We start from the raw sequence: 14,475 nt of genomic DNA on the forward strand, positions 1-14,475 counted from the left end.
AGTGGAGATTCTGGATCAGTAACTGCAACTTTCATCTAGACCACAAGTGTCAAAGTCAAGGCCCAGGGGCCAAATGTGGCCCTCTACATCATTATGTGTGGCCCGCAAGAGGATAAAAGATCAGAGTGTCTACAAATAAATAGGACAAACGTGTGATTTGATCAAAACTACATTTCCCACAATGCAGTATTTCAGCCCATTTTAAACGTTGTGAACAAAGTTAATGTCCTAATTTGTGTCTGATGTTATTTTTCTTTATTGATTGATAGTTTGATCCTTGATTGATGGGAGTTCTGTGGGTTTAATAACCTGACAAATGAAAAGAATTTATGTTAGAACAGAGAAACAAACAAACATGTTTTTTCTGTCTAACTGTAATGTTTGGAACTAGAATCAGTCAGAAATTCAGTTATTTAACATTAAGGAGTAGTTACATTTAGTTACATTACACTGAGTTACATTTAGTTACATTTATTAGTTACATTAAGGAGTAGTTACATTTAGTTACATTACACTGAGTTACATTTAGTTACATTTATTAGTTACATTAAGGAGTAGTTACATTTAGTTACATTACACTGAGTTACATTTAGTTACATTTATTAGTTACATTAAGGAGTAGTTACATTTAGTTACATTACACTGAGTTACATTTAGTTACATTTATTAGTTACATTAAGGAGTAGTTACATTTAGTTACATTACACTGAGTTACATTTAGTTACATTTATTAGTTACATTAAGGAGTAGTTACATTTAGTTACATTACACTGAGTTACATTTAGTTACATTTATTAGTTACATTAAGGAGTAGTTACATTTAGTTACATTACACTGAGTTACATTTAGTTACATTTATTAGTTACATTAAGGAGTAGTTACATTTAGTTACATTACACTGAGTTACATTTAGTTACATTTATTAGTTACATTAAGGAGTAGTTACATTTAGTTACATTACATTGACTTACATTTAGTTACATTTATTAGTTACATCTGGTCCTTTGAGGACAGCCGTGATGCTGATTTGCCCCCCCTTTGGGCTCTTTGGGCTCTTTGGGCCCAGCGTTACGGGGAAGCCTCCTCAGGATCCAGCACCAGTCCCACCGTCTGAAGCAACTGCCACCCCAAAGCATTCTGGGCATTTTTAACAGCTCCGGTCCTGTTCTAATGTGCATCTGAGTGCGCTGCTGGTTCCTGTAAACAGGGAAACGTTTAAGTGTGTCAGCGTCTGTTCACTAAGCCTTTCCAACACCGCTCTGAAACAAAGGGATTGGACTCCACACAGACTTTAACGTTCATCTTCCTGGAGGAACCAGGTTTTATAATGAGATCATCAGTCATGTAATTCATGCCATGAGGATTTACACACATTTCTTCCCCCGCATAGCAGTTTTGGCACAAAGCGCATCCTTTTGAGGAATGTTCAGCCATTACTGAGCTAAAATAATTTACAGGTGCTCTGTACATTATATTTTTAGAGAAGTTCAGAGTTTCATTTTCAGGAAACCGTAGTAAACACACAGCATATCACCTGACAGTCCTGTCTGGTGTCAGATATTCATTCACACTCCCAGGGTGGTGTAGTCCACCACTGTCCTGCTTTAACAACAGTCTGACCAGTCAGAGGTGGACTGACACACACACACACACACACACACACACACACACACACACACACACACACACAGGTGGAGGGATGAATGTGTCTACGCTGTGTTTTCTAAAGCTGTTTCTGTCTCTGCCATCACGTGGAGGAGGAGCAGAGTGTGTGTGTGTGTGTGTGTGTGCGTGTGTGTGTGTGTGTGCGTGCGTGCGTGCATGTGTGTGTGTGTGTGTCTGGAGACTCAGGACCTGCAATGATCCCTAATAATCCCTCACCACGGTGCACTCAGGTGCCATGGTAACCAGCCAGAAACCCTTGACTCTTTAAATATCTTTAAACCTGACTACTTTTAATATATTCAGTAGTGGCACCAAAGTGATAGTGGTTAGAAACAGAGAATCTTTGTGTTGAATGTGTAAAAAACAAAGGAAAACTCTAGAGGCAAAGAGAAAACTCTGGGCCCGTCATCTGCGTTGTTCTGAATCTGGTTGTGTTGTACTGTTTGTGTTGAATGACATCGGTTGCTCTGTGTTGCATTATATAATGTTGTATCGCAAAGCACTGCTTTGCGTTGGGGTGGGTTGCCTCATGTTGTATTACATTTTGTTGCATTATGTTACGTTGGATTGTGTTGTGTTGAATTGTGTTGGACGGTATTTTGTTACATTATGATATATAGAAATTACTTAAATATTCGAGTGTCATTCATCAGTCGTCTGTGTTCTGTGTGAGTAATAAAACACCACTAGAGCTGGTAATGGGATAGAAACAATTAAAACCATGGAGGGGTCTGAAGGGGAGGCCTGGTGTGTCATCAAATGCCCTGGAGACAGGGGGGTACTTCACAGGGGTTTTCTTCTCCAGGCTGAACTGAGCTGATGAGGGTCTTTCACACTTAAATCACATCCACTAGAGGGAACCACTCTAAGTCGGGGTACAGATGGTGTGCTCCCCAACATCCATCTGCCAGCAGACACTTCAGGTTCTCCAACCCTCCTCTCTCTCCCTCTCTCCTCTGATTGGCCGGTGAGCATGGCCCTACAAACAGACTCTCCTCCCTGTGACACGACGACCTTGCTGGCCAGGCGCTGACTGCCTGATTCACTCAGTGACACTCGTCAGCTCCATGTCAAAGGTTGTCACTTCTTCACTGTCCAGTGTTTCCATGAATCAGGTTGTCACGTTCCATCTCTCACCAGCTGTGATGTTGTCACGCAGCAGCATCTCTGAAGAGGAAGCAAACCCATGCTTTACTTGTAGTAACTCAGTGTACTTAGAATGACATTATATAACTCGCTCTTTGCTGAAGAAGAAGATGAGAAGGAATAAAAGTTACATTTGCCACCATTATAATGTTCTTGTACCATTTTATAATAGACGGGCGGCGCAGCGGCCAGTGTGTAGCGCTGTCGCCACACGGCAAGGTGGTTCTGGGTTCGAGTCCCACTCTGTGTGGAGTTTGCATGTTCTCCCCGTGTCTGGGGGGGTTCTCTCCGGGTTCTCTGGCTTCCTACCCCCTCCAGAAACATGAACTTCAGGTTAATTGCTGGTCCAAATTGACTGTAGGTGTGTGTGTGTGTGTGTGTGTGTGTGTGTTTGTCTGTGTGGCTCCGCAGTGCACTGGCGTCGCACCCGGAGTGTCCCCCGCCTCACGCCCTCAGTCAGCTGGGATAGGCTCCAGGACACCACGACAGCGGATGGAGTGGCTGTGAAAGTGAATGAATGAATGAATGAATGAATGAATGAAAGACGCAGAAGAAGCCAAAAGAAAACCCGCAAAATTCCCAACGTTTGTTCCACAATGGAGGTGACTGTTTCCATGGGGGGGGCGCAGGGAATGTCAGCACCAAAACCCAAATAATGAGGGTTCAGCAAATAATGAGTGAAAAGAAAAAGTGAAAAAGATGGTATGACATCTTCCTTTTGCCGACCGTTTCCATCCCTTAATGATCACAGTGAACCATCTATTGATGGCTGCTGCCAGCAGGATCACCATGTCACAAAGCTCCAATCATCTCAGACTGGTTTCTGGAACATAATGAGTTCACTGTATGCAAACAGTCCCCAGATCTCAGGCCAACAACCTTTGGGCTGTGGTGGAACAGGATGTGCAGCCAACACGCCTCCAGCGTGATGCTATCATGTCAATATGGACCAAAGTCTCCGAGGAACATTTCCAGTTGAATCTGTTCCATGAAGGATTAAGGCGGTTCTGAAGGCAAAGCAGGTCCAGCCTGGTACCAACGAGGTGTTCCTAATGAAGTGGCTGCTGAGTGTAAATCCTACCGCGCATCAGAGAAAGAAGCTGAAACATGCCGTCCACAGAAGGTAGCAGTCAAACCTGAAACAACTGCAGCAGTTTGCTGAGGACAGGTCCATCAATCATTTGGCTCCAGTTATTGCCTCAAAAGATACAACAAAGTATTAAGTGTAGGGTACCAGCAATTTTAAATGATTCTGCTGAGAGATGATTCAAAAACAAAGTCTGATTTTAGTTTTTTTAAATTATATTAGATATTTACTTATTATTACTTTTGGCAGTTTTAAGTCATTTCAGTGACTATTGTGAGATTTTCTTCCATTTTCTTTTCTTTCAACAGAAGGTTACCAACAATTTACTACAAGTGTGTAACACATTTCATTTGGTCTTCTTTATGTCCTAAAAGCGCAAATGCTAACGGTGGTTTTTGTGTCTTTCCAATAGTTAACATGATTTATCTGAGACCGTGAGAACTATCAGTAACATAACATGTCAGGCTTTCCTGAATCACCCTGTGGAGGCAGCAGACAATGGGTCCGTTTCACAAAGCCGGTTTAGTGGAAAACCTGGGTAAGTTAACCCTGAAATCAGGGAGAACCAGGGCTTGTGGTGTCACAAAGGGAGGTAACAACCCAGAGTCAGAGGAGTAAACCTAGCCTGTGTCAGAACGTAAACCTCTTGGTTTGTTACCACAGTAACAGACTCTGAAGCTAGCCTGGTCTGGAGGAGGGGCCGTGTCACAAAGCAGGTGCAGTGGTAACCCAGAGTAAGTTAACCCTGAAATCACGGTTCTCGGTTTCACAAAGGGGGGTAACTTAACCCACAGTTACAGCCGTAACCCTGGCTTGTTTCACGTAGCGAGGTAAAGTGAACCTCTGGGTTCGTTACCGCAGTAACAGACTCTCTGAACATAACCTGGTCAGGAGCAGGTTTTATTCCGCAAACCCAGGGTTTCCTCTGACTCCGCCCCCTTTCACCGCCGCTCGCGCGGCTTCATTTCCTGGTTCTGTCAGACGGAGAGTCTGACCGAAGTAAGGTTTAATAAATAACTCCGTATTTCAGAGGTGTTTCAGAGGCGAACATGTCATGTCCGTTTGACGTGGAGCCCCTTGATGGAGTTTCCGCATGAATTCACAGAGATTTTAATTTTTTTGTATCTGTCATATCCTGTCAGACAGTTCTGTTTATCAGTTCTGTTTATCAGTTCTGTTTATCAGTTCTCTTTAAAAAGGGATGAGAATGTGTTAATACTTCAGTAGAGGATAAATGTCACTCTGTATCCCACTAGAATGTGAAGCAATGGGAAGAGAACAATCAGTAACATAAAATATTATCCCACCTTTGTTTTCTTCAATTTCTTGTTAATTTCTTTCTTCTTTTTATTTAATCATTATTAACTCCTGTGTGTATCATGTGACTAAAACAGACAGAAAATAAAACCTGGAATACCTTAAAGCGGTTATAAGCAGTACAATGTCACAGCCACTGATGTAAGAACTCAGGCAGTTTTGGCTATGACTGTATGAAAAGAGCTACATGTCAGCTCTTGATTTCAGTTCTTAGATAATATCGGTGTACGCAATGGTGTGAATATCCTTCTCAACTGTTTTTGTAACGTTCATATGCCGATTTACTGTTTTATCTACGCAACAATAAAACGTTTTAATGTATTTCATTATTTAACAGAACCTGATATAGATGAGAGCTCATTAATGTGCGTGAAAAGAGCGTTATGTTGGGGATAAAACAACCGAACAGTCAAACGTCCACTTAATATTTACTGTACAATATCAAACATAATGAGGATGAGAGGATCCCTAATGAGATGATGAAGTCTGACCAATGTGAATGATGTTTTTATACTTTATTCTCAGCTGCTGACGTGCCCTTCTCCCCCCGCTGGATCACACCTAAATAAAATGAATTAATAAACTATTCTTGAAGCCGTTTACTTCTGTATTTTTACCGTGACTTTAACGGACTTAGAACTTACGCATCGACTTGAGCAGCGGTCCCCCCCCCCCCGACATGTCGCTCTTCTTTGCAGCTGAACGCTGTTCTGTTTCATCTGGAAATGTCCTCAAAGTCTTTCTATTCATAAATTAAAATCTCTACTCCGACTTCCGTAAAGCGTTGTGGTGCACGTCTCGTCCGTCGTCATGGTGAACGATGAATCGGGGCTCCATTGATGATGGCTTTTTTTCAAGTTGCCGTTTCTGTTAAACTGCGGGTCAACTTACTCTGGGTTAGGAAAACTAACCCTGAACCGCGCTTGTGAAACCGAAATCTCTGGTTTTTCCAAGTTCAGGGTAAAGCAACCCAGAACCACAGGTTTACCTCAGGATAGGTTAACCCCGCCTTCGTGAAACAGACCCACTGTTTTAAGCTCTGATGTATTTATTATTATTTTGTTGTATTTAAATGGTCTGGAAAGACTTCCAATTAGATAGATAGATAGATAGATAGATAGATAGATAGATAGATAGATAGATAGATAGATAGATAGATAGATAGATAGATAGATAGATAGATAGATAGATAGATAGATAGATAGATAGATAGATAGATAGATACTTAATTAATCACGGAGGAAATTGTACATATCCACTGCTCAGGCATTACATAACGAATAAATACTGGATAAAAAAAGAAACACTGACACCAAAGGACTGATCGTAGATCATCAGATCTGCTGGAAGCAACATATACAGTATATCAGGAATAAATGATCAAAGACACTTGGTATATTGTATAAAACTAAACATATTGAATAAGCAATGTCTACACATACTGCATTTGTCACTTGTGCTTCCATATCTTTCCTACTGCTGTGAAATCTGGGGAAATACATGTAAAACATATACAGTGTAGATCCTCTCATTAAATAGTAAAAAAGACTAATTAATAAAGTAGGGTTTCATGATTACACTAATGAACTTTTCATAAAATCAAATCTGTTGAAATGTGTAGATATTATAAAGTTAAATAGGTTAAAAATTGTGTTTTGTATTGTAAATAAAGACATTCCTATAACCATTCAATCCTTTTACAAACCAAGGAAAAGCCCCTATAACCTCCGAGGTCTATCACGATTAGAGTTAAAGCAAGAACAAATGTCAGGCAGAGACGTGTGTCTGCACTAGGAGTGAGACTTTGGAATAACTTGGAAGCTGAAATTAAATTGATAAAAATTATATCTAAATTCAAGAAAAAAATTAAATATGACTTAATTGATAGTTACACATGTTAGTACATTTTCTGAGGTGAAGTCAGTGTTTAGTGGTGAATAATTCAATCTATAAGAATGTTGTTAAAAACCAAAAGAATGTTGATTTTGCTGCTGTTGTGTTAATCAGGGGGGGCTTATAAGCATTTTACTTCAGTCCAGTCCTGTTTTGGTTTGTTGTTTTAAATATGAAATATGAACAACCGAAATAAACTTCATTCATTCATTCATTCATTCATTCATTGATTCATTCATTCATTCATTCATTCATTCAAAGCACATACCACAAGACATAAACCACACTAGCATGTAGCATTAAGAGGACATATACTAAATTATCACTAAAATATACAGTATAAAATTAAAATAAAATAAAAAAACAAATAAAAATAAAAAGTGCAAGTGAAAATTAGCAGGAGGCCCACATGGTGGGTCAGGGACAACCTTCTGACAGTGTAATCAGAACATCTAATATCTAATTTCTATCTAATATCTATTACTCACACTGTATCTAATATCACAACATCACAACACCCGACAGAAGCTTGGAGAACTAAACCAACTGCAGGAGAACTGCACATGACAGGGGACATGTGATGACCCCCCACAGGTCACAGGACTGGATCCCAGCTTGATGTGAAGATGTTTCAGACGCCTGCTGGAGACACTCCGTCTCTCTGCTGCGTTCAGCAGCTGCAGTCATCCAACTGAACACACCGCTGGTGTCGCCTACTAACGTAGTTTCCTCCTGACTGTTTCCTGTCCTCCGAGGTGTCGTTACAGCTGCTCTCCACGGAGAGAAGGAGGTTTTCTGGGGCCATTTTACCGATAGCTTGTGCTTCCAAAAAACTCCAACAATGTGAGAAATGTCATACTTTAAAGTTTCTTGAATTGCTGTTGTCCAGCTCACACTTCACTCACATGACAGGAAAACCGCAGCTGGATCTGATGTCACAAAGGGCGTCTCATTCCCATCACATCATACATTTACCATCAATCAGCAGGTCGTGATAGATAGCAGGGCATCTAATAATTTCCCTACAAGGATCAATACAGTTGATTAAAATGATATTTGTTTAATGAAATATTCAAGTGGAGTGCATTAATCATTTACTTATTTCATTTATTTGTTTGGACATGTTAAACCACTTTCATCAAATTTGCATCCAGAACAACATCCGAACAACAGGCTGATGTGTAGAAGCCGTCTGGCTTGTGTCGTTCCCTCCCCAGAATCAAGTGAAACACGTCTCATCACAAAACGTTTTCTACCATTGATCATTGATCAAACTTTGACAGTCATTGTGGGAGATTATTGTTTCAAACCGTCCATCCAGTCCCATCACGTCTCCATCGGCTCACCTTGATGAAACAGCCAATGAAGTCCAGGTATCGTCCAGGTGTCACGGAGAACACGGCACAGTTTGTCAGTATTATAGATGGCAAAAATAAGTTGACCTTTCCTGTGTTTTTACAGTGTATGGAACAATTTTATAATCATATTTACCAATTAACCATTTGAATGGTTGCACTTCCAGTATTTTTCAAAATGGTTTTTAGCAGGAATTGTCCCATAAATTATAAATACATCTTCTCAAACGGGTGGCCATTCAGGCAATTTAAAAAAAAAGCTTCAATTTACAGTTTAGATAGTGGCTTTAAGGACAGACACATGTGGGTGTCTCAATACCCTCACACTGCACTACCCATCTGTTCCATACGTTCCTGTCTGGGGTAGCGTAAACCTTTTCTTCAGGGGATAAAGAAATAGTGATCATCTGTCTTCAGGAGGTCCTCCTTGAAACCGTTTCAGATGCAGACTCACAACGCAGGAACAGAACACAAATTCCAGAAAATAGAAGAAAAGTGGTGTGAATGAAAGATGACTGCTAAGAGAAGTGTAAAAATACCATCCAAATAACAATTCATACATATAAAACAGAGAGAAGACAACATTCATGGGTATATCTGATTACTGCAGATGTAAATTAATATATAACAGATTGTTGCATCATACTTTACAAAAATCACAATGTGCATAGTATTTATCCAGTTTTCCCAGTTTGAGGCAGTCAAGATGCCTTTTTCACATGCAGTTTCTATATTTTTGCCTCTCCTGTCCTGGTGTGGTGCTAGAATACTGTCACGGTTACAAGAGATGTCTGGACTTTAATCCAATGTCAAGCTCAAAATATTTGTAAACCTCAATATCTTCCGTACAAACCGCTGCACTGTACTTGACACGTTGTCAGATTTAATCCAATCTGATTATTTCTTCTGGAGAACTGACATTACTTCAGTACCTTTAAATGTGCATGAAGGGAAAACCTCCTGTGTGTGGTTCTACTTCAGGTCGACAGTGACAGCAGGATTGGTCAAACCTCAGAACTCATCCCTGTCATCTGGGTTGCTCCATCCACCTCCATCCACCTCCATCCATCTCCATCCGTCTCCACCCTGCCTATACTCTACTCCACCCTCAGTTCACTGCCAGATTGTCAGTGACTCATTTTGCTCTTCAGCATTCCTCTTACTGTATGACTAGTCTTCCTGACCTCTGACTCAGTGCTTTTGTATTAAACTGCTCCTCTGGTAGCCTCAGCCATTACCCCACAGTTAGTTTGCATGTAGGTTTTTTAATACAAAAGCCCTGGGAAATGAAGACCTGCTAATCAAATTTCCCAACATAATGAAGATTATGTGACTGAGTGGGTCTAAATGTTGAGTTATAATACAGGCTCTCTCTGCTGCCTTGGAATCAAAGAGCACCAACAGGTTCACTGTAACATAGATGTTTGCTGAGGTCACTACTTCAACAACACAGCCATTCAGACCTTCATCTGTTCTTATTGGGATTCTGGGCAGTGACACACACACACACACACACACACACACACACACACACACACACACACACACACACACACACACACACACACACACACACACACACACACACACACACACACACACACACACACCTTGGTCCGGCTGATACACAGATAATTTATAAACAACATTCAGAAGCTATTAAAGAAAAGTCATGGATGTTGAGATGATTAATATCCTCCATCCTGTTCCATTGGTGCAGATAATGGGGGTGTTTTATTACAGTGCAGATCGCAGCAGCACAGCGTCAGCTGCTGGATCCCAGAGAGCAGGTTAATGGGATTTAGTTTTTCAGATGGTTGTTCCTCACCGCTGGCCATCAGATGTCATGTATTATGGAACATGTTTTATGGATAAACACCATACACTCTGTACTTTTGCAATTTAAATGTTGTCACCAATCATTCAGCACCAAAGGGGTGAGTTGGTTGGTTTTGTCTGCAGATTGGCTCCATTAATCATGTCGGGGCAATTGTTCACTGGTTATGTTGGGGTTTACTGGTTTGTCTGCTCTCATGGCCTTCACCATCCCCGGGCGAAGAGCTCCTGGTAATAATGGTGCTTTCTTTATCGCCATGGAATAGATTAATCATAGAGACTTTTTGGCATTCAGTAACAGTGAAAATGCCTTTGAGAACTAATGCTAAAGTAAGTTTGGTTCATTGCATTGCAGTATGAGTTGAAGACAGCTGTGCAAGGCATAGAAACAGATGCGGGCATTTAACTCCCACGTCTTTGTGTTTTCTTAGTTCCGTCTGTCTTCATCTTAATCATCTCTGCATTTACGCCAGCAGCTTTGTGTTTGTCTAAATAATTCATTTTTAATTGGTAGTCAGCACTAGACGTGTTACCCATCAATCAGAAGAGAGAACGCTGCACCTTCACTGTGGAGATGCACCAACTCTGTTTTCACATTTGTGCTTTCTTGACCCACTTAAAAAAGATGCAAGAGAGAAACTTAATATAATTGGCTTCACAAAACTAGGTCACCCATTGAGCTTTGAACAATCAATTTATGGTGTTTTTGAGCTGTGAAGACGAGCACCTCTTCATCCAGAACTTTGTGGATGTCAGCTCACTATCTCCATCGTTGATCAGTCCAAACATTTTGTCCTGCGCTGTTGAAGAAACACGGGTTTCACAAATCCCTCTGCAAATCCAAATAGATCAAAGCACTAGCTTTGATCTATGGTCTTACTCACACTGGCCTTCTTATCTTATCCGGTTCCTGAGTGTACAAAAGTTTAAATTTGACCTTGACCTAGTTTTCTCAAGGTCAAGGTCATCATCTCATTTCCATCCCCTCTGCTGCCTGAGTCATGTGTTTTTAGTTTCATCTTCCTGTCTGAACGGTTGTGAAGACATTTGGTGGACGAACGGACGAACACACCAACACTGATGTGATTATCTGGTGCACCTTCTGATGACGATGGAGCTTCCAGACAATAGGACAAGAGGAAGCCCACAGAGAAGGTGGATGTAGTGAGGAACACATGGGAGCAGATGGTGTTAGAGAGGAGGATGAAGAAGATATGCTGACATGGAAAGGGACGACACGCTGTGGCGACCCCTGTGGCGACCCCTGTGGCGACCCCTGTGGCGACCCCTGTGGCGATCCCTGTGGCGACCCCTGTGGCGACCCCTGTGGTGACCCCTGTGGCGACCCCTGTGGGTTGAATTGTCTACATGTAAACCCACATTGAACTGTAATAGCCTCAATGGTCATTAATCAATATCATTTCATTGTTGCTGAAGCTACATTGAATTCTTATTAACAGATTAGATTTTAACAAACCTCATAGTTTAAGTACCCAGTACATGTTGTACATGTGGTACATGTTGTACATGTTGTACATGTTGTACATGTGGTACATGTTGTACATGTTGTACATGTTGTACATGTGGTACATGTGGTACATGTGGTACATGTTGTACATGTTGTACATGTGGTACATGTGGTACATGTTGTACATGTTGTACATGTTGTACATGTTGTACATGTGGTACATGTGGTACATGTTGTACATGCACTGGGTGCACCAAAGGCTATTAATCATTCTCTCAGACAGACACAATTGGTTTTGTGGGAACATGTTTGCTCCGTTCCCACCCTCCCTACACAAAGACCCACATTTAAAGACGCTCAACCATGAAGCTTTATGACTATTTGCTTTGAATATATTTATATCTTTTCACAAACTATTTAAAGGGACTTTGAGTACTTTTAGTTCCTTTAAAATCAACATCAAATACATGAAGACACAGCGCTGTTAGTTTTCCTCTGGGACACTGAAACATTATTCAGGGAGTCATTTTTGGTGTGGTGCTTTATGGGTGTGTGAAGCCTGAATGGATTATTATTCATAAAGGAGAATCTCCATATGGTATTGACAGGTTTGAGTGAATACACTCAGATGAATATCTTGACTGAAGATGTTTTGACAGCATGAGGACAGAGACAGTGGGAAAAACTCTCTCACAGTGACACTGTACACAAATTTGCCTTATTTACAGCATTGTGGATACAAATCTCACTAATGCAAGTAAAGGAGATATGCAAATACATGGATCATTGCAGTTTAGCTGCAGCTACCATCCATCATCATCTATCACTAATCAATTAATCCGGCCCTTGACTGCCTTCCGTGTCAATAATCCCAAGTCCCTTGAGTTCTTTGAACATTGCATTTGGATCGTATCCCTGATCTCAGAGTAAAACTAGATAAATATACTTTATTTATCCCAAACTGGGAAATTTAAACAGAACTGGGCCTGAGCCCACCCACCTTCACAACTGTCCCATCCTAAACAGATGAGAAATTAAGTTATTGAATGCCAATCTTCAAAATAAAGTTCAATGATAATTTCATTGAACAACAAGTCCCACTGACGTCTGATCTCTGCTGAAGAGGAGAGGCCGGATCAGCAAAGGACCAGGAACAGGATTATAACAATTACTGATCCATAGTCCTTACAATTTTAATTTTTAAATCCAGTGTTTAAATGACACACATGCCCATGTCAACAATTGGAATTGTTAATGTTAAAGTTGTTAATGTTAAAAATTAAGTCTGATGCATTGTTGGCATATTGCTTTCTGGAGGCAACAGAAAATGCATCACATCTCATAGTGACAAATGGATCACTACACGGAGCACGGTGGGCTTCTTCACACATGGGCGTTTCTCGGTACCTTCACCAGTGTCTCAGGATCTGTGAGGATTATTCTACCTGTACCAACCTGTGCTCAGGGTAGATGTGCAGAAAAACAAGTAGATCCTGTCATTGGAACATTTAAATTTATTGAAATGATGTGGTCCATGCACATATGACACAGATGGTGCACATGAAGGCCCTGCAATGATTTTCTTCATTAATAATTTATTTCACGCACTAACCCACTCCTAAATTGGGATAAGAACAGTCATCCCTCTTTACTCGCAGTTAAAGCGTTCCAGGACCATCTGCAAAAAATGAAATTTTGCAGTATAGCAACCAAATAATTATTTTATTATATATGGTGATTTAAACGTTTATGAACCAGTGATGAGCGGTGAGACGCAGCTGTTAGGTCAGTCCTACGAGCCAGACAGAGTGGCTTATTTAGCATTAAATTAGCAGTTTGACAATAAAAACTGGTTGAATGCATTACAAATGAACCACTCCGTTTGAACAGGGTGGTTTATTTCCTGATCTGAAGTTCGAAGCTGATATTTAAAAGCTCCAACATTCCTCTTGTTTTATTAATTAAATCTTGTTTTGATCGATTGGTATTCCTATCTGAGGTGAGGCTCAGCTGCTCGCTGCTGCGCTGTGTGTCCCTGTCATACTGATATGAAACCAGCTTCTATCTCTATTACCTTTTCCCACTCTCTGATAGACTGTTTATGTTAGAGCTGCCTGGAGACTGTTGTGGACCCAAATTGCAGGAGAAAGGTGGATAAAAGTTCAGAGAGTTTTTTGCAAAAGAAATGTGCGAAAACACGTAACAGTTGCAGGTGGCCGGGTGGTGGCAGGAGGCTGGTGCTCCAGGAACAGGAGGCGACGAGGCACTGAACTACAATCGACAAGAAAACAAGAATTAGTTCAGCTGCCTACTGGGAACAACGAAAGGTACTCACGAGGATGCAAAGTCTCTGGGTTGCGCTACCGAACTAGACGGAATTATCTGGCGCTGTAGTGAGTCAGGACCAGCTTCATAGTGAGGTTGATGAAGGTTGAGTGGAACCCTGTGTGCCTCGTTGTCCACGCCTCCTCCACTCACAAGCCCTGCTGGTCCTGGAAGGAGAAGAAAACAAAAAGGGAAAACACAAAAGCAGCCACACATGCTGGGTGACCATCAATGGGACGGGGGGGTCGGGGGAAATCAGCCGGAGGTTGTGGGGGACTGTCGACCACCAGCTTCAGCAGTGAAACGTGGAACACGGGGTGAACCTTGAGAGCTGAGGGAAGCTTCCGTCGGACGGCACTGGGGTTGATGAGGCGCTCTACAGG

Source organism: Antennarius striatus, chromosome 11, assembly GCF_040054535.1.
Source record: "Antennarius striatus isolate MH-2024 chromosome 11, ASM4005453v1, whole genome shotgun sequence".
NCBI lineage: Eukaryota > Metazoa > Chordata > Actinopteri > Lophiiformes > Antennariidae > Antennarius > Antennarius striatus.